The sequence below is a fragment of the Lagopus muta genome, chromosome 6 (assembly GCF_023343835.1).
Source record: "Lagopus muta isolate bLagMut1 chromosome 6, bLagMut1 primary, whole genome shotgun sequence".
Lineage (NCBI taxonomy): Eukaryota > Metazoa > Chordata > Aves > Galliformes > Phasianidae > Lagopus > Lagopus muta.
In genome coordinates this window covers 32,556,153-32,578,262 of record NC_064438.1, presented here as the reverse complement: position 1 = coordinate 32,578,262, position 22,110 = coordinate 32,556,153, and the positions used below count along the sequence as shown (strand labels likewise).

Here is a 22,110-nt window from a genome sequence, read left to right as displayed (position 1 = left end):
TTGGGAAATACTATAAATTATTAAATTTTAATTTAATAATTATAATATTTATAATTTAATAATTATATATATATATATATATACATAGTTGATTAAGGTATAGAGCCTCTCAGGTGAGAACCTGAGAACTCTCAGGATTTCTGTATCTTAAGGGAAAATTTTACTGCCTTCAGAAGTTCATTTTAGTATAAGTGTTAGGAGAAAATAAGAGTGATCATGTAAAAATGTTTTTTAATCTACATAGATTCTTCCGCTTCTGGGTGTGGGATAGTTGATTTTGAGATGATGAGGAATGTTAAAGATGTTAAGTAGAATAATTATAGAAAAATTCTTTGCTATTACAGGAGGACATCATAAAATATTTATAATCTTTATACTGACCATTATATCAGCATGGTTTTTTTTTTTGTTTCCCCTTTCCCCCCACCCCCCCTCCCACTGATTAGTCATTCTGCCCTGAATTTAAAGCCTTCAAAGTGACTAAGCTCTGAATTTACTCTGGTTAGGGCCTTACAACATAATATTCATAATGTCCTCAGTTTTACTTTCCTTTCTCTTCTAGTAAATGCTATATAACTTTTTATGAATCATCTAGTCAAGCATGTTTATTTAGTAAATGAGAACTAAGTGTTGTTCATAACAGTAAGGAAGACTTGTATATGAAACAATTACCTTCAGCATTTTTTGAAGAAGAAATACGTATGATATTTATAAGAAATCACTTTCAGAATTGATAAATAATCTGGCATCTAACTGTAAGTCAACTTATAATTGTGGAACTGCTGGAAATCTTTTTGACACATCCAGTAAAGCTATTCACTGTCAATATGCCTCTCTCTTCTGTCTAGAAAAGTGAAGAGACTGTCCTGTCACAATCTGTTGATTTCTGTGTACTATTTTGCCATTATTACTCCTTTTAGACTACATTTCTTGGTCAATTCATTTCCTTGAGGTATTCTATGATTCTGTGAGTATGATTCTGTGATTTGGAATAATTTTCTTTATAGAAGCTTGCATGATGTTGTTCTGAACTGCCAATGAGAATAGTGGTGATAACACACTGAAGATTAAATTGCTCCAGAATATTCTGTTATTATGCTGCTTCCAGTGAGGAAGCTGGGAGTGTACCAGCAGCTGGGAGGAGACAGAACTAGGACAGCTAACCCAAATGGACCAAGGGATATCCCATACCATGTAGTATCATGCTTGGAAATAAAATCTGAGGGAAAAAACGAAGGAAGGGTGGGCATTTTTAATTATGTTACTCGTCTTCCCAAAAAACTGGTATGCATGATGGGCCCTGTTTTCCTGAATGTGAATGAATACCTTCCTATCAATGGAAAATAATGGAGAAATTCCTTATTTTGCATTGCTTGCACACACAAATTTACTTTACTCATTAACCTATCCTTATTTCATCCTATGAGGTTTTAGACTTTTTTCCATTTTCTCTCCCATCCCACCTGGCAAGAATGAACAGGTCATTGTGTGCTTTATTTAGTTGCCTGCTGGTGTTAAAACTACAGTACTGCAATGCAGCAACTTATTATGTAAGTACTGGAGGAAAAACATCAGCAGTGATAATTCTTATGATAAATGATTCAACAGGATACAAAACACTGACAATGTATTTTTACAGAATAAAACACAAAGACTTGAAAAAGAAGCATGTTAGTACTAATACTTCTTGTCAGTTTCTTTTATGTTATGTGGTACTTTTACTAGAGATATGGAGTCTTTTTAAATATCTGCTTCTGCACTATCAAAGTCAGATACAGATTTTGATTATGTGGCTGCAACTGTCAAGTAGTGACAGTGACAACGCTGGGCACTCTAGCCGATTGAGAAAATTGATGAATAAGAGATGTTGTTATGTTGCTTGTGTAGTAAATGAATGTGTCCTGAAATCAACCTTTCTTCTGTATAATTAATTGATTCTCTGGCTGCATTTATGAAGAAATGGCTTTGTTTCTCTTATGCACATTTAGTGGAAATTTAAGAAAATTCTCAGAGAAATCTCTAGTATGGGGAAAAAAAAAAGATGACATCGGTCCAAAACCATCTGTCCCTGTGTCTTGAACAGTGGAGAAGTAGAGGTCTACAAAGGTCTCTGTTATTTATATGAATGCCTGGTATCAAGAGGCAGTCATGTTTCTTCCTATTCTGAGAACAGTATATCAAATTTGATATACAAAGTAATGATCCTGTGTCTCCTGATGAACCTCAACCAATTCTACAGAAGCTCCTGTCATCCCTTCAGCAACCCTGCAATGGAGAAATGAGCAGAAACAGTTCCAGAACAAAACTGGTTTCATTGGAATAAACAGCTGCAATTAAACAGGTTATAGTGTCAGGGGTACGACAGAGGTTTGTTTCTTGTGATCTGGATATTAAAATTGTATTGCTACATAAATTCTTTGACAGTTCAAAAGGAGTAAGTTCATTTTGAAGCCTCTCTGTTATTAGAGGTATTAGTAAGATATTTTCCACACAGAAACTGTCAGAAACTTTAGGGTTCTCATTTGAGATTTGGATGAAATTATTTAATGCTGTAGTGTGTTGACTCCTGTCAGCAGTTAAGCAGTTATAAACACAGATGTTTATGCATTCCTCTGTCTTCAATGGGAGGGGGAAAAGAACAGGAAAAACAAAAGAGGAAAAACTGCAGGTCAAAATAAATGTAGCTTAGTAAGTCAAAGGAAATAAATATAATGCCAGGAAAAGGCAATGGCTTTCAACAAGCAGACCAACATTCCTTTAGCCAGATTTAGTCAGATGTCCTGGCTGTGTCTCCTCCTAGATTCTTGCTCAGTTCCTATTTTCTAGAGAGAAGAGGGAGAGCAGTGTAGGAAAAGAATAAGTAAGATTTCTTGATGATAGGCAGGCACAGTTTGGCAGTGGCCGAAATATGGGTGTGGTATCAATGCTGCTTTGGCCAAGGATGCAAAGCCGCATGAAGAAAGTTAGAACCATCCTGAACTTACTCAGAAAAAGCGTTTACAAAATTTATTTATAAATATCTGTGTGACTCCTCTAGGCTTTATTATTTTCCAGGACAGCCAAGATAATGAAGGTGTTATCTGTATAATCCTCAATTCTATTCCTGCGGAAAATTCTGCTTGCCCTCAGTGGGACCTTAAGATCCTATTATAACAGCAGTATCACATTATATACATAATGGAAAATGTAAAAAAGAAAGTAACAAAATCCCTCATTTTTTCCCATCTTCTGCTGTTTTACCATTTTTTTTTTCTTTATTTGCTTTGTTTACTTTCCATTCAGATTTTCTCTTCTCATTTCATTTGGAAATGTTTACTCCAGAGTACCTTAGCATAAAGTGCTTGCAAATGCTTTTCTTTATCATTTTTGTCTATTTATGAGACCAGGGAGTCACAGAAGCATAGGGACTAGAAGGCTCTGAAGAATATTTAGTCCAGACTCCTGCTAATGCAGGTTCCCAAGAATAGGTTGAAGGCTGGTTTTGAATATCTCCAGAGAAGGTCCACAGTCTCTCTGCGTTATCCTGTCCCAGTGCTTTGTCACCTTCAAAATTCATGATGGCTTATAAAAAAAAAAAAAAAAAGTTGTCACAACAGAATATATGGTGACAATGCAAGAACATACTGAAAGCAAGAGGAACCTCATATTAAGTCCGTGGCAAAACTGTTTGATTGCTTTTTATCTGTTTAATTATAAGGAATGCACTAGCTAACTAATCAAATAAGGGAGAATTACACTCCAACTTTGTTAACTACGATCAACTATTCAGATGTTGAGGAATACTAGTATTTTTCAACAAGAGTTCTCATTAAACAACATTTAAAACATTCTTCAAGACCTGGGAATTCTAGTAAACTTTGTGAGAGAAACTGGTTATTTCAGATCACAATCTTGAAATAAATATGCCGGTGTGTTAATGATATATTCAGTTTAATTAAAAATACATTAAAAAACCCCACATAATAAAACTAATATTTCAAAGTACTAACAGTAGAAAATAAGAAATAGCTCCAGTTCAGAACACCATGATTCCTCATGCAGACATATGTCTTGGCAGGTTACATTTTTGGCTTTGTGTTGATAACAGCAAAATCAATAGAGTTATTTGGATTTGTCAGCTAGAAAGCATTAAGTTTTTTGAAATTTCTATATAGACAATACGCTATTGTGGAAAATGTCTCTCTTGTTGATCTAATAATTATTGTGTATCTTGTTCTCAAGGACGCTACTATTTGTTCTGTCTTTGTAAACTAAGATGGAAAATTTCCAAAACCTTAAGAACATTGCCAGAATCTGAGGGAAGTGTAAATAATCATCATTGTAGTTCTTTAGAGCTCTTTAGGACTTGAAAGGAATTCAGAAATCGGAAGAGTAGGTAGCAAACACTGAACAATAGTTTAAATTTTTAGAGAAATGTAAAAAATACATGGTTGAACGGATGAGACTATCATTCCAATTGCTAGTGAAATTTTAAACTGAAACACAGTTGTTAAACTTCCTGGCAAAATTAATTTCTTATATAAATGAATGGATGTAGGAATGAAGCAGAAATCTCTGAATTTCTGCTTATGCTTGCTAACAAGATTTAAAATTTTTTTCTATTTAATATATCTGCAATTGCATCTACTTAAATTTTCTTGGCAGAGGCTTCACTTTGTTATTTCTCATTTTATAAATCATAGAATCATAGAATTACAAGGTTAGAAATGACCTTCTAGATCATCTAGTCCAACCGTCCTCCCATTACCATTGCTACCACAAGCTACTAAGCCTTATCTTGTAGAACCTCATCCAGCTGCCTCTTGAACGCTGCCAGAGACAGCGAATCCACTACCTCCCTGTGCAGGCCACTCCAGTGTCTAACCACTCTCTGAGAGAAAAAGTTCTTCCTGTGTCTAACCTGAACCTCCTCTGGTACACCTTTCCTCAGGTCCTGTTTGCTGTGTAGGAGGAGCCAAACACCTCCTCATCACAACCTCTTTTCAGGAAGTTGTAGAGTGCAGTAAGGTCTCCTTTGAGCCTCCTCTTATCCAGACTAAACAATCCCAGCTCTCTCAGCCACTCTTCATAAGACTTGTGCTCCAGACCCCTCACCAGTTTTGTTGCCCTTCTCTGGTCATGTTCCAGGGCCACATCATCTTTTTTGTAGTAAGGGGCCCAAAACTGAACACAGTACTCAAGGTGTGGCTTCGCCAGTGCTGAGTACAGGGGGGATGATCACCTCCCTGCTCCTGCTGGCCACACTATTTCTAATGCAGGCCAGCATGTGGTTGGCCCTCTTGGCCACCTGGGCACACTGCTGGCTTATGTTCAAATAGAAACAGACTATTGTGCCAGAGTCCTAGTGCTATATAACCTGATTTTCTTCCATTCTGAAAACCTTTTTATTATAATAAGTTATAAGTCAAAGGTATAACCCATGTATTATGGATGTGTGCTAGCACAATACTAGAAAGTAAATTGTTATTGATTCAACTTCTTCAGGGAAACATTTTAACAGAGCAGAGGATAGACATAAAGAGATATCATTCTGAATAAAAAGGGTAAAGCTGACAAGATTTACACTTACATTTTAAGAAGTAGCTGCTGGAACTCAATAATAAGCAAGGGATTTAGCTTCAGTAATATAATGACATTAAAAATATATATATTCAGATTTACAATTTAGGTGTACATGGAAACCAAGGACAAAATTGATTTTTTTACAACTGTTTTTTTTTAATACAAGCTCAGTTAATAACCAAGTTTAAAGCACAGTTTTTCTAAACTATCTCATAGATATAATATATGCCAAAATGTATGATTACATGTTTTTATCTATTTGTAAAGTTCATTTATGTTGAACAATCTCAAATATGTTGACAGTAATATAATGTATGTATCACATTTTGTTGGTAAAATTATTATTTAGTATTGTGTCTAAACATTATGTTAAAAATACTCCAATGAACAGTCAGCAGTTAAGCAGGAAGTGAAGTTGAAAATGTAGCTATGCAGAATTATGAAATATACTCAGAGAATCTATTGTAGAGTAGCATTTTCCCACTTGATTTCTCTTCTATGGGTGAGTTATTATGTGCATGATTATAACATCTCATATATCCTGTGGATACAGTACAAAACGTGTTTCTGACAGAAGCTCACTAGGATACTGCATAGCTGTGAGAAAGCAATGAAGGCTAGCAAAGGGTGTGTGGAGATCTTCTGCAAACAGTCTGAGGAATCTATAAAAGCTGATTAGAAATATTTGAGAAAACTAATAGAATATAAAAATGTAAACTACTATTAGTAGAATTCCAATATAATGATAGTTGTGTATCAAAAAGATTTACACTTTGATGAGGTGTCCCTCTCCCTCTACTTTCTTCCTCTATTTTTCTCCTTTCTTTCTCTCTTGTGTATTCCTTTCTCTCTCAACAAAATAATCTGAACAGATTTTTACTCTAAACTTCCTCTTCCCACCCCCAGATATTCTGCAGAAAATGTAGTCAGATAACCTAACAGTGTGGAAAAGGTCTTTTGAGGACCTGTTTCCAGTGGTTTTTTTATTATCTTAATCTTGTTATTACTACAGTGCTACTGTGAGATTAAGGGAAACTTGAGGTATCTTTTCTTTTTCCACTATTTATTTATGTAGGTTATTTACTCTTCCAGATCAACATTCTACAAACTTGTTCTTTACTGTTTACAAAGACTTCATTTATGGGCCTTCTAAGACTTTAGGATACTGTATTTGATAGATAGTAGAACACATCATAGTATAGTTAGGCACTTGTAAGTTTCTGAGCCTCTTAACGAAGTTCAGTTTTGATGAAGACACAAGGAAATTTTGCCCTGTCATTTCTTCCATAAATGAATTCAAGATTTGAAAAGTGGTCAGTCTGGAAAATATTTGTTTGTGGGAAATACCTTTAAGTGGAACACTTAAAAGCATTAAGTAGCTAGGAAAATAATTTGAAAAAGGGAGGAGAAAAGGAAAAACAATAGAATTTAACTCAGGAAGTTCCATGTAATTATCTGAATAATTTATCTGGAATTTGAGAGTAAAGTCTATGATATTTATTTTTTTTTTCCACTTCTAGAATCCTTTTTTTCAAAGTAACCACAATCATCTACGTATGGAAACTGCTGAATCATGAGCTGAACCTCTGATTGACCACTTGAGGCAAGCAATGAGTCAGCCCTGGGAGCACAGGTGAAGACAATTCTTCTGTGCTATCGGAAGGAGTGGAGCCTAGCTCCACCTCTCCTGGACCCCATTTAACAGCTGACTACCACTCTGGAAGGATCTCTTTTGGAGATTGTTCCTCTTGGAGTCTTCTCAGTAAGCCCAGGATGAGGGTAAGCTTTCCACCCATTCTTCTTTAGCGTGATAACCTGTTTAGCCTAACTTTCCTGTATATTTTGTAATTATAATATCTGTATATTTGTTGATTACACAGTCTATTTTTTAAATCCTGGAATCACAGAATCATTGAATAGTTACATTTGAAAGAGACTTCTGAAGGACATCTAGTCCAACCCCCTGCTCAAATAGGGTCACCTAGAGAAGGTTTCTCAGGATTGTGTTTGATTCACTTCTGAAGGCTGATAAGTCTACATCAGGAAATCTTCCTTCTTTTCTACCTATGCATAAATAAGCCATAATTTCAGCTAATGCATTCATCGTGTGTTATAAAACAGTGCTCGTATCAGTCTAATGAAACTGGGGTGAATGCAAGAAACAAAGCAGATGAAATTTGTAGTTAATATGGCATTTCATTCCTACTTTACAATGTGTAGTATAGCTAAAACATAAATCTAAGTGTGAAAAGATACACATATATGCTGGGGCACAGCATCCGTATCACTTTTGTTTCAATCCATTGGCAGGTATGTCATCCCTTTCTCAGTATCTGATTTATAAATTAACATTAACTTCCAAAAAGTTATGGCTCAATGACATAACGGGAGATTATTATTTTACAGTAGTTGTCATCAATAATTCTTAAAGCTTTAATTATCTTCATTTTAAACTGGAATAAAAAGTAGGGGAAAAATTGTTTGTTTAAGGGCACTTATTGTTGAGTATTTTTGATTCTTTCTGTGGTGAATTAAAAAAAACCAAGAAACTATTACTACTAATTTCTTCCTATTTGTTCTCATCTGCAGATTATCATCTCTCCAGAAGTCATCAGAAAGAAAAAAGTTTCCATGACTCGGTTACCCTATACTGAGCCAAAAAAATCTTGTGGTATGTTAATGATTCATCATGAAGATGACAGACTTTCATAATGGATGTTTTCTTCATTGATTTGTGGACACAGCCTATTTTGCTGACAAGGAGTGAGTTCTAGTACAGGTAAAATTAGGCAATAGAGAAACACATCTGCTGTGTCTGCAAGGGTGATACCTAGATTTTTCTGGAACTACTCATCAATTCTGTACATTGCCCAATTTTTGAATCAGGAACATAATGCAAGTCGTCATGTAATTAAGTAGTATAGAACAGTTCTTATGTTACTGAGATTTAGTCATAGTATAATATGACAGTGCGCTGATTTTCCATCTTGGAAAATATTATAGGCATTATGTGGCATTATGACCTGTTTTTGAAATTCTTTGTTGCAAACCCTCACCCGCAGCTATATCTGAGGTCTGTTCTTGTATTTACCTTGAAAGGCCCTCTGTCATTTCAGATTGTGAATATAACAATTTTCTTAACACCAGGAAGTCAATAATACTCAAATTCACTTCTAACTTTTATACTTACATGTATTATATAATTTGCCCTTTTATTACCTTTGTCTCCTGGTGGTTTGAATATTATTTATAAGTAACATTTTTGATGGATAAAGGCTTTGGATATACTTTTAAAATATGTCTATTTTATTCATTTTAAATTTAATTACACAATATTAACGAAAGATATGTCAAAATTTACAATGAAAAATTCAGAAGTGGACTTTATGAAATATGCTAGAAAGTATTACCAGATGCTTGAATACTATCTTAATTGGCACAGCTTTAATATCATGAAGAGTTTTACATATGCTTCAGCTATGTATTCATACAGAGGAGAATATATATCAATATCCACCTGTCAAGTGAGTATGGTATCATAGGAACTTAAAATAAGCCAGGTTTTTTTTTTTTTTTAATAAAATATTATTCAAAACCACTGTAATGCACTATAACACAGGCATGATAATGAATTTACTCACCTTGATTTGTCTTATAATTAAAGACAGGCTAGATAAAACCTTGGAACTATGTACTTATGAGAATGTGAATAAAAGTTTGAGATTGAGAAAGTTTGTCTTAACTACATCTAGGCATATTTTGCTTTGTTTTATGGCTATGGACAATTAAACATATGTGGTGGTTTCTGTGGACAGATTCATAAGACAGCTAGATAAATGTTAGCCTGTATGTACTAAGATTACCCTAAGTACTGACTTTTCAGAGTTCTGTTACTGGCTTTTAAAACCTGGCTTTAGGTACTGAAGAAAGCCTCATTTCTTTGAGGAGAGAAGATGGAAAATTCCCATGCGAGTAAGGAGAGAGTGGCAAGTTTCAAGCATTTGTTAACTTCAGTAGTTTTCTTGCAATTGCAAGAAAATTGTTGTGTCAGAACTATACTTGCTCTCTAGGTTTTCCCTGCAGTATTTCTGTGCTTCAATTATATCCTCTTTTGTGACATCAAGGAAAGTTTGGAAAAAGAACAACAACCAAAAGAAGTCTACTCCTAAAATTCTGTGGAATATAGAGATTAAAGCACTTGTTTTCATCTACAGAAATGGAAAGTTTCACAGAATATGGGTTAAACTGAGTAGCATGTTGCATTAGGAAGAATATATTTTATAGTTTGGAAAACAAGAGTTTAAGAGGAACTTGGATCACTAAGAGCCTCTTTTGGTTTTCTTTTTGCAATGCAGTTTCCTACTTGTCCTTTTTGGCATAATGTATCATCTGAATAAAAAGAAAAACAGTGGGTTTACCTTGCTTTGTTTTGTTTGAGTTTACAGTGTTATTCTGGTTGAGAAATAAGTATGTTGTTTTGCTGGAAACCCCTTATTCTTATAAAATATTAGAGTGTGGAGCCATGAACTTAGCTGTGAAGTAGGACATTGTAAAGGAAAAAATGAATGTCTGTTTTGCAAAGTATCTTTTTATTTTCTAAGAGAGAGAGAAAAAGATAAAATATGAAGAATGTCATTCTGAACATAACAAGACAAGTGGATGTTTGATACCTTACAGTTTCTTCCTTGGGGGGAGAAAAAGTCTTTAATCTGTTGCTTGCATATCAAGCCTCACTCTAAGATTTATGTTTTCCTGGAGTCAACTAAAAAGATGGCACACTTATTTTACATTTCCTTTTCAAAGTGTTGTTTTGAGATAGTGGACCTCATAAGATGAGAAATTCGTCCCCTGTGTAATGTCATTGATTTCAAGAGTAATTCTGGCCTGGTTATTTGGAAATATTTTTTTCCAACATTTAATTATCCCAGGGTAACTTTTCATTTTTCATTTTACTTAGGAAATGAAGGACATGCAAAGGGACCAGGAAAAGTAATCAGGAAAAAAAAAAACCTGAAAGCATTTATGATAGTAATGTTTTCTGTATGTGAAGAGATTTTAAAGCCTATTATTTAGCTTTCTTAAGGGGAAAAAAAAAAAACAAACAAAACACAAAACCAAAAAAAAAAAAAAACAACCAAAAAAAAAAAAAAACCCACAAAAAACCAAAGAGATACAATAAGGAGAAAAATAAATGACAAACAAAGGTACAAAAAATGTAGAATAATTTTTTTACTCTTTCTAAAATAATAAGATTGAGTCATCAGTAGTTAGCAAAAGCTAAGTATATTGCATTTATCAGAATTATTCCATAGAATACAATGATACTGTGGAAAAAGTAAGTTCAGAAGAAGTCAGTACATATTCTCCTGTCAATAAGAAATAAAATTACTTCAGGATCAAAGCAGACTTAGAAATCTGTAAAGTTTCTTTGTTCCTCTGTGACTTGCAGAGATATCTGTCAGATTTCATACATACTACCATGGATTTCTTCTGCTATTCCAAGATTAAGCAGTAGAAGCTATGGCTCCTGGTCCTGGAGGTAGGTTTCCTTCTTGTTTTGGATATTTCAGAACATCCAATCCAAATTTCTGATTTCTTAAAGTGAAACTTGGACTCTGTAACTATTTTTCAAAAAAAGGACACATACTCAGAAAAAGCTTATTAGATTAACCTTTCCTGAATGTGGAGAGGACCTCTTTGGAGTTTCTTTCGTACCACTGGGAGTTGAAGTCATACAATGTTATTAAAATTTATATGTTAAAGTATAAATTGGCCACTAGCTAAGAACAGGAAAAATTACTCTGCTAAATTTATATGTGTGAGGATGAAACATAAGTAGTAAAGACTGCACAGTATTTTCAATGGATTTGTTGTTTGAAGCCAAGTTCAAAACCCTCTTTGGCAAAGTAAACGTACACTAGAGCTCAGATATTTACTTCATCTAGCAGAAGGACAAATGCGAACTCAAGAACTACTATCTTTGTCATCACCTCCCATGGAGTGATTATTTCTCTGATTCTCCATGTCAGCAATATTTCAGGTTGCTGCCTAACTAACAAGTGTTAGTTAAAGATATTATATAGGTACAAAGTGGAGCATCTGGAATACCTTTATCTTGTACATCAAAGGACAATCTAGCATAACATGATCTGAAGTCTTGAATAAACAAACTATACAAAAAAGTGATCGTGAGAAGATTCTACTGGGATTTCCTCAACTTTAAGCAGTTTCACAGTTCCTTGTTCCTTGTTTAGTAATCCTAAATAGCCTCAAATAATATCAAAATTTATTTTTTTACTTTAAAAATAGTATGAAACAGAAAAAAACTATATCTTGCTTTTTGTACACTTAGCTAACAAATGGATTTTAGTCCAGATCAGTCATTAGAATCACTACAATATCAATGATAGATGTTTCATCTTTCCCACAGCAAGTTGTTTTATCATGGGAAATCAATGATTTTGCATTCAAGTGTGAAAAAGAAAGGATTCAGAAATTCAACATGCTGTTTTTAAATGAGAACTATTTTTGACAGGAAAGGTGAACTTTCATGTTGTAAATCAAAGATACTATAGGTATACTTGCTGAGATTTATTTGGCTTCCCTACCTCGTTGTGCAACTTTACCTCTACTGCAGGTATTTTAGTAGTGCTTGAAAAGTAACTTCTGCGACTAGAAAAGTTATCCTTTCTACTATGTCTTGTTCTCAAAGACATTATGCTATGACATTAATTTTAGTAGAGGTACGAAGGCTATGATGTTCACAGTGCCAAATAGTCCAGAATTTATTTACATATTTACCAAATATTTCTCATAAGACTTAATTTCCATCTGTCCCAAAAGAGACAAAAGTGTTCTGTGCTTTATTTACATGAGGGAGTTGTGTATTAAGATAGTAGTCTACGTATTATTATGTATAATTATAACTATAATCAAAGCCTTTTATTTCCCTGTCTCTCTAATTTGCCATCTGCAATAAGCTGGATCATTCATATTTAGCATAAATGTAGTTGTTTTCAAAAGTGGATAATAGCACGGTGGTTTTAACTAAGACTGTGTATATATATGCAGGATGCTGTACAAAGAGGAGATGTTGATTTGTAATTCTCCACTCACACCACATTTTGAAAATAAAGAAATTTTTTACATCCAGGAAATTCAAGGATATGTTGTCACTATATGCAGTGCATATTAGTAAATTTTACTAAATTAGTTAATAATAATAATTAGTAAATTTTACTAAAAATCATGAGTTTGAAAAGTCCCTCCCTTGCAATTCTATTATCAGTCTCAGTGTGTGAAGAAGAGGAAAGGAAGATGTGAAAGTAATGTATTAGCAAATGTTGACTCTACCAATAATGGATCATACAAGATTTTCCACACCTGTAGAATTCTACAGGAAATGTTTGTTTTTATTGGATTGTTCTTTTCTTATCATGGATGTACTGAATATATGTATTGAATCAGAATATAAAGCTGCTAATACTTGTTTCTGTCTGACAGCAGTGGAAATATGCTGTTTATGTAAAGAAACAGAAAGAAAAGATGAGACAAATAAATGGTTGGAGATTGACATTCCTGTAAAACTTCAGCAGCCACAAAGAAGTTATAGAATCGCTTGGTTTGGAAGGGATCCCAAGGATCATCAAGTTTCAACCCCCCCTACCACAGGCAGAGCCACCAAGCTCCAGAGCTGGTACTAGACCAGGTTGCCCAGGATCCCATCCAGCCTGTTTTTGAACACCTCCAGAGATTGGTCATCCACAAACTCTCTGAGCAGCTTGTTCCAACACCTTGCCACTCTCACTGTAAAGAACAACCCCTGACATCTGACCTAAACCTTCCCTCCTTGAGCTTAAAACCATTCCCCCTCGTCCTATCGCTATCTGCCCTTGTACTGAGTTGATTCCCCTCCTTTTTATAATCCCCATCTAAATACTGGAAGGCTGTAATGAGGTCTCCTAGTGGTCTTCTCTTCTCTAGGCTGAAGAAGGCAGTCTTTGTAGGGGAGATGCTCTAGCCACTCTGATCACTTTCCTGGCCCTCCTCTGCATCTGCTCCAAAAGCTACACATCTTTCCTGTACTGTAGACCCCAGGCCTAGATGCAGTACTCCAGGTGGGGCCTCAGAAGGGCAGAGTAGAGGACAATCTCCTCCCTGTCTCTGCTTGCCACCCCTCTTCTGATGAAGCCCAGGATACCTTTGGTCTTCCAAGCTGCAAGAGCACACTGCTGGTTCATGTTCAGGTTTTCATCCACCAGGACCCCCAGGTCCTTCTTGCCAAGGCTACTCTCAAGGAACTCTCCCAGTCTGTATACATATCTGGTATTACTCCAGCCCAAGTGCAAAACCTTGCTTGCATATTGAACATTATTAGCTTCAACAAGCCCACCTTTTGTGTCTGTTGAGCTCCCTCTGCATGTTGTCCCTTCCTTTTAATGTGTCAGCTTCATCACTCAGCTTGGTGTCATCAACAAACTTGTTGAGGCTGCACTCAAGCCCATCATCATTGTCATTGATGAAGGTACTGAAGAGCACCAGTCCCAAGACAGATCCCTGGGGGATATCACTATCACTGGCCTCTACCCGGACATAATGCCATTCACCACAGCCCTCACTCTATGGCCTTCCAATCAGTACTTTATCTACCGAAAGCCCACTCCTCAAATTTGTCTCTCTCCAAATTAGAAATAAACTTGTGGTGAAGAAACGTGTCAGAGCCTTTCACAAGTCTGTGTAGATGACATTGGTTGCCTTCCCTTTGTCCGCTGATGTTGTCACTCCATCACAGAAGGCCACCAGACTGGTTAGGCATGACATTCCCTTGGTAAAGCTATACTGACCATCTCAGATTACCCACTGACTCCTCATTTGCCTTAGCATATCTTCTAGGAGGATCTGTTCCATGATCTTCCCAGGCACAGAGGTGAGGCTCACCAGCCAGTAGTTCCCTTGGTCCTTTTTCTTCCCTTTCTTGTAAATGGAAGTGACCTATTCTTTTTTTCAGTCCCCAGGGAATTTGCCTGATGGACACAACTTTTCAAATATAATGGAGAGTGGCTCACCAACCATATCAGCCAGATCCTTTAGGATCCTGGTACGTCATTAAGCTCCATAGACATTCAGTCTCATGAGGTGGTCTCAGACTTGTTCTGTCCTTACATCAGAGCGGGGAGGAGGGATTTAGTCTCCCAGTTTCCACCTAGAGGCACAGGGATTTGAGAAATATGAGAATCCTGGCTGCCAGTCAATACCAAGGCAAAAAGCTAATTTAATAATTCAGGTTTCTCCACATCTGTCATAGCCAGTTGTCCTTTCTCTATAATCAAAGGAGTTTCACTCTCTTAGGCCTGCATCTTCTGGCTAATGTACCTATACAATCCCTTCTTGTAGTTTTGAATGTCCATCACCAAGTTTAATTCCATCTGCACCTTGGCTTTCCTAAACTTCTCTCTGCAAGTCCGGACAGCATCCCTGTATTCTCCCCAGGTGAAACGGCCTTGTTTCCACAGGCAGTACAATCCTTCTTTTCCTTCGATCTGACCAGCATGTCCTTGCCAAGCCATGTCAGTTTCCCGTCTCCCTTGCCTGCTTTTTTATTCAGAGAAATGGAGTGCTCTTGTGCTCTCTGAAAGTCGTCTTTGAAAAGTAGTCTGCTTTCTGAATCAAGGCACCTAATGTTGTTAAAGCATTTCCTTTGTCCCTCCTAAGCCCATTGGATCCAACTATTTCTTTTTATGTGGGAAAGAGACCTACACAATGTTATCCCTATGGTTTTTAATTTTCTTTTTAATTTATTTTCAGATGACATGATTAATCTCTTAGTTGGTCATCTACAGATGCTAGCTGTGTTCCTTTAGAACAGCCCTGCTGCACTCAGGAAACTAGCTTTCTATTCCACTATTGTCAAGAAAAAAATTAAAGGGGAACAGGGAACAAGAGGAAGGGATTAGAAGAAAAGAAGGATTGCATATCACAGAATCACAGAATGGTTTGGGTTGGAAGGGACCTTTAAGATCATCTAGTTCCAACTCCCCTTCTATAGGCAAAGACACCTCCCACTATGCCAGGTTGCTCAGAGCCCCATCCAGCCTGACCTTGAATGCTTCCAAGGAGGGGCATTCACAGCTTCTCTAGGCAACCTGGCTTCAGTGTCTCATAACCCTCACAGTAAAGAATTTCTTCCAAATATTCAAAATCTACCCTCTTCCTGCTTAAAACCGTATTCTCTTGTACTGTCACTACATGCTTTCATAAAAAGTTCCTCCCCAGCTTTCCTGTAGGCCCCCTTCAGATACTGGAAGGCCACTATAAGGTCCCCTCTCAGGCTGTCCTTGTACTGCAGGTGCTTCAGCCCTCTGATCAACTTTGCAGCCACCTTCTGAACCCACTCCAACTTCTCAATGCCCTTCTTGTGCTGGAATTTCCAGAACTGGATGCAATATTCCAGGTGAAGCTTTGCAAAATCAGAGTAGAGGAACAGAATTATCTCTCTCAAACTTCTCTTGGTGCTACCCAGAACATGGTTGGCCTTCTGGGCTGCCCATCAACTGACAAAACCCCTGCAGTGGAATTGCCTGAACCAGTGGGTGAATGGGTGAGAAGGTGTGTCTAATCCAGGGAGCTCAGCTGCAACCAATGCACTTGAGTGACAATCTCTGTTAAGGCTTAGCAGCTGAGAGAACAGCATCTTTCTCCAGATAGAGTTTGCGCTCCTTTTGAATCATCATTGGTCACTGGGAGGGGTGAGCCAATTTTTCTTCTTTATTACTTTCTATTGTTCTGTAGTGTCTGTATCCCACTTAAAGGTACTGTCATTGTCTTCTTTTGTTGTACAACTCCGTAATTCTTCTTCTCAGGTCTGCTCTTAAGCCATTCTCTGCTTCAATTGTGTTTCTTGCAGTGCAGGATTTCACCTTGATCTTGTTGACCTTCGTGAGATTGGCATGAGCCTGCCTCTCAAGCCTGTCAGGTTCCTCTGGATGGTATTCCTCTCCTCTAGTGTGTCAGTCGCACCCCTCAGCTTGTTGTCATCTGCAAACTTGATGTGGATGCGCCCAGTCCTTCTGTCTGTGCAGCCTACAAAGATGTTAAATAACACCAGTCGTTGCGGAATGCCACTCATCACAAGTATCTCCACTTGGACACTGAGCTGTTGATTGAAACTCTGAGTGCAACCATTCAGCTAATTTCTTATCTGGTGAGAAATCTATGCATCAAGTCCATTTTTCTCTAGTTTGGTGATTAGGATGTCATGCAGGATAGTGTAGAATGCTTTACAGACAGAAACTCAGGTAGATGAAGTCAGTTGCTGTACCTTTATCTACTGATACTCTAACTCCATCATAAATGGCCACCGTGTCTGTTAAACACAACTTGCCCTTGGAGAAGCCATGTTGGTTACCTCCCACTGTCTCATCTTTGTTTTCCACATGCTTCAGTAGGTCCTTCAGGAGGATCTGCTCCATGATTTTGCTAGGTGAGAATGATATCTCTGGATTTAACACATTTCTGAAGAGAGGAGTTATTTTTAAGCTTCATTTGTTTTCTTTCCTGCAATAAAATGTTAAAAAAGCTATTCACTTCTAAGAAGGAAGACACCTATTAAATCAGAATGCTAAAGTTAGTTATGAAAAGAACTATGCAGATGTTTTTGTGCTGAATGAGAAACTTTCCATGTTTATTCCATGTATATTGATCAATGTGGGAATAAAAAATAATAAATAATAATCTATTTGTTTTAAGAACAGAGGATAATTTTTTCCTGTACACAGAAATATCTCAGTCATGTGGAGAAGCTGCTTTGCTATCCAAGTTTAGGTCTTTCACGTTTTCTTGGATAAAGGAGGAGTTAAGGTTAATATGAGGGAGGTTTCTATTGCTCAGAAAGCTTCTAATTTATCACTTAATACAATAGGTTAGACAAGAAACATGATAGGAAGACAAATATAGCCTTTTCCTCTAAGGGAGCCTCAGGCTTTCTTTCAAGGAAAAAACTGACTTTTTTTTTTTTTTTTTTTTTAATATATTTTCAAGTGAAATGGAAGAAAAACAGAACATCATGTACAACAGGACTGTAGTGAGTACTTCGTGCAGTACAAGTAACGAGTGAATTGCAGTTGCTCTGAAGAATGACAGTGAGTAAAATCATGAGTCACTTAAAGGTCACAGAAAATTTCATTGAGAAGAACCAGAGTATATTGTCTTCAGCTGTTTAAAAACTGAGTGTTAAACAAAGATAAGGAGAGTGCTTTAAAGAATATCCAAGACTGATAGTGCATTTAGCCAAAACACATTTCTCTCTTCCCTGTACAGATAGCTTTAGAACATGCACCATGTCTTTGTAAGTCCAACTGAAGGAATCACAGAACAATATTTATGAATTATTTTGTTGATTCTGTTGGAATTTTAAATAAGATACAGCATCTTATCTTTTGTCATAGATAATAATATTTCAGTATAATAAGAAGCTATCAAAATACAGCTGATAGTCATAACAAGTCAGACTAAATTTCTATGAGGATCAAGAACATAGTTTTGATTTTTTGCCTGTTGTGGATGTTGTACAGTAGCTCCCCCCTTCATTGCTTGATTAGCCTTGGTACTTAATCTTCCTTACTCTGTTCAGTTACTTTCACTATTATGTAATGCTAATAACGACACAAATTATGGCAATATTAAATGAAGTGGTAGCAGAGTATTCAAAGGTTGATTTTTTTTTTTTAATTTTATTTTTGAAACAAAATTATTTACACCCCTTTTTTTATTTATCTCTAAAGAAATGCTCTTACTTTTGAAGGATAGCATTGAAATTGGATATAATACCCATGTAAACAATCTCTACAAAATATCATTTCTGGAAAATAAGTTTTGCAAGAAGAAAACTTGAAAAATTTACGTAGATAAAATATTGTAGATATTTTTTTAAAGATCAAAATTGAGTCTTTGTTCTAAAGTGAGATCTAAGTATTTAAGAAGTAGTAATTTTATTGAAAACATGTGAAAATGTTGATGGAAAACAAACAAAATACTGACAAACAATTAGCCATTTTCTATGACAATTCATAGCACTATCTTCCTGCATTCTGTATAGTCTTGCTTCTGATGAAAAATTGTAAAAACATACAAGTTTGTAGAGTTGATAGATGCTGCATCCTTGAATCTTCCAAGGACAAAGCCTATTGCTTAAGTTTTCAAAATTTTCTTTAGTCCGGTTAGATTGTTTTTCATATGTTCCAAAGCAGTAGTGTTTGTCACAATCTTTAACATCTTTTATTTGTTGCAGATAAGTTTCCCAGTGGGAAATAATGATTTCACTAAATACAGTTTCAGCACGTTATGTCACTGCTTTTTAAATAATTATGCAGAAGCATGTACATGCTGGAACAACAAAATTACTACTCTTCCTCAAATGTGAATAGCACATTTCTTTAATCCTTATGTATAGAACATTATATTGTCATTAGGCAAAGAGCGAATGAATTCACTGAGTAAGCATCAGAATCTTGTTGTTTTTAAAATGAGAGCTCTAGCAGGATCTGAGTGGAAAAAACTATTAAACACAATGTGAGGGCAGCAAAAACTGCTTACGTTTTAGAAGATGAAATATTGGTAGGAAATTTATGAAAATTCATGAACATAATGCTACAAGATTTCTCTTAGTTAGTGGATAGAAATTGAAGCATGTTTGATTAATTGTTTCCATGTTCCTGACAAAACAGAAAAGCATTTTCATGAATTGCTAAGGAATTTTGGCATGTTTTGCTGTAGCCCAAAAATTGAAAGTAAATAAATAAACTGGGGAAGTCATATGGCCTGAGAGCTGTAATGTAGATTAATGGGTTTAAATAGGTATATCCTGCAGGGAATGATGTTGATGCTGACATCTGTACTATTCATGTTGTTTCTACATGTTCACCAGGAAAGGAGTTGTGAATAGTCAAGACCAATAGAACCATATTAATATCGCTGTTTTCAGGCAACCACTAACATGAAAAGGAATTGAGAAATTAAGAAACAGTATTTTGATATGTTTACAAGAATAAACACAAATTTTAAGTATTTCCATCTATTTTTTATGTTAAACTGATGTATTACTTTCAGTGCAGCAAAGTCAGAAAGATTGGTACCTTTAACACAAGATACTATGATTTTGTGATGTTCATTCAAACTCAATAATTACATATGTTTTGTAGCATTATGCTTATCTTCATGTAATGGTTAACGTTTCAAATTGAGTACTAGTATTAGAAAGCCTGTGGTTTAAATGCTACTGGGGAACACAATTTCATGATGTATTTATTGTTAGTGAAATGTTATTCCTGAAATAATCAAATTAATTATAAAATTGTAGAAGATGAAAAAGCTTCTCATGGAAGTTACTGATAAATGCAGAGTGGGTCTTGCTCCCTGATAAAATGAATAGGACACACAAATCTCATAAAGACTGTAAAATAATTTTTGCATTTATTCTTGGCAAATGTATTCTGGGCTGCATAAAATGATGGGTGGCTGGAAGTGTGAGGGAAGTGATTGGCCCCTTTTGCTCTGCTATCAGGAGGTTTCATTTGCGATACTACATCCAGGTCTGGGGGTCCCTGCAAAAGAAAGTTGTAAAGATTTTGGAGCAGGTCTAGAGGAGGACTGTGAAAATGCTCAGGTGGCTGGAGCACCTATCCTATGAGGAAAGGCTGAGACAGCTGGGTTTGTCCAACCTGGAGAAGGGAAGACTCAGGATTGACTGACTTTTTACATGGGCAGTAACAGGAAATGGGGGAATGTTTTTAAACTAAAAGAAGGGAGATTTAAGTTAGATGTTATGGGGAAATTTTTCACTCAGAAGCTGGTGGGGCACTGGAACGCGTTGTGCAGAGAAGGTGTGGATGTGCCATCCCTGGAAGTGTTCAAGGACAGCTTGTATATGGTCCCAGACAACCTCATCTAGTACCTAATTTAGTGGCTGACAACCCTGACTATGTCAGGGTGTTTGGAACTGAATGATTTTTGAGGTCCCTTGCAACCGAAGCTACTCTATGGTTCTGTAACAATGCATGTTCTCTGGAAAGATTAAAAAATAAAATAATAAAGATTTAAAATGATAATGGTAGAGTAATTCAAGAAAATATGTGAAATAAGTGATACAGTAGCTAGAGACATAAAATCCTAACCCTTTTCAAGATCTGAAAGGAGTTATGAAGTATGTTTCTACTTAGGTCTTAATCTAAGGCTAAGTAAATGTAAGACATAAATCAAACAGAAAGAAGACTAAATAAGATGATGTAAAATTTAGATATGCGGTTCTGAGTTTTAATTTGCCTTTGGGTCTATAGAAAAGGACTTTAAAATCAATTTGAAATGCCTCTCCTTCTGTACCACAGTGGGGCTGACTAAAAATTTTTTACACATCTGTCTTTCTACCAAGACAGAAATTAATTTAACACCTAGTTTATATGATATTGTGCTCTTACACTCACATAACTGAAATTCAAAACTTTCATATTCAATATTGCTTTTCTATTTCAGATTATTTGTGGAAGAATACCACAGGAGAAAAAAAATTCTAGTCTGGAGATTTCATAGTGTTCTACTAATGTCTTTTTTATGATCCACTGTTTTTTTTTTTTTCTTAACTTGCCTGCAAGGAATATTAAGAAATTTGAGTAAGAATGAGTTATGATTTACTTAGATACTCATTCAAATTAATTAGTTTTTCTTTCAGTTGATTATCACTGCAGCAGACTTGAAGAGATTTGTATTCTGAGAAGTTGCATGCTCATGGCTTTTTTTTTTTCATTTCAGTCTTGTCAAAACAATTCATTCTGGAAAATGGCTGATGAATGTTCATGAAAAAACCAACCTTACAAAATCTCACGTTGAAAAGCACTGTGGTGCAGGATTGTTTCTATATTTCTGACATTTCTTTCTAAAGGCAAAAGTTTATGTACAAAACAAACAAACCACATTTTTTCAGTCTGCTCCTTCTGGATTTTATTTTTACTAGCTGATTCTGACCACACAGACAACCCCAAGTTGTCAACAAGATAAGTTCACTGTACTAGCCTTTCAAGATGTGTTACTTTCAAATTAGTATTTCCAGTTCTCTGCTCTCATGTACTCATAATCTCCCATGAAAAAAATAACACAGTGAGGTAGAAACAAGAGTTTGCTATTTCATTTTAAATTAATTGAATAAAGTACATAGTTTGTAGTTATTGACAAGTAGGAATCAGCTTTTGGTATCTAATTTATATACTGATAAAGCCCGCCTGGAATTAAATCTGGCAAAGGGGATAAAGGATAAGGATAATAAAAGGATAAATAAGGATAATAAAGGATAATAAAAAAGGCTTTTTTAAGTACATTAACAGTAAAAGGAAGACTAGGGAGAATGTGGCTCCCCTGCTAAGTGACGGGGGTGTTCTCGTAATGGAGGATGCTGAGAAGGTGGAGATACTGAATGCCTTCTTTGCTTCTGTCTTCAGTGAAAAAGCTCCGCGTTGGGAATCCGAGACCCTGGAGGTTAGTGAGAGGATCTGTGGAATGGAAGAC

The 22,110-nt window shown here is 35.9% G+C and overlaps 1 long non-coding RNA gene across 1 annotated transcript; it reads left to right on the top strand.

The window, feature by feature from the left end:
* The first annotated feature begins 7,255 nt into the window (after positions 1-7,255).
* Positions 7,256-9,950, top strand: LOC125695185 (uncharacterized). Its single transcript, XR_007377853.1, has 3 exons — positions 7,256-7,341; positions 8,152-8,233; positions 9,480-9,950. It is a non-coding gene; the product is annotated as an uncharacterized LOC125695185 (long non-coding RNA).
* The last annotated feature ends 12,160 nt before the right edge of the window (positions 9,951-22,110 follow it).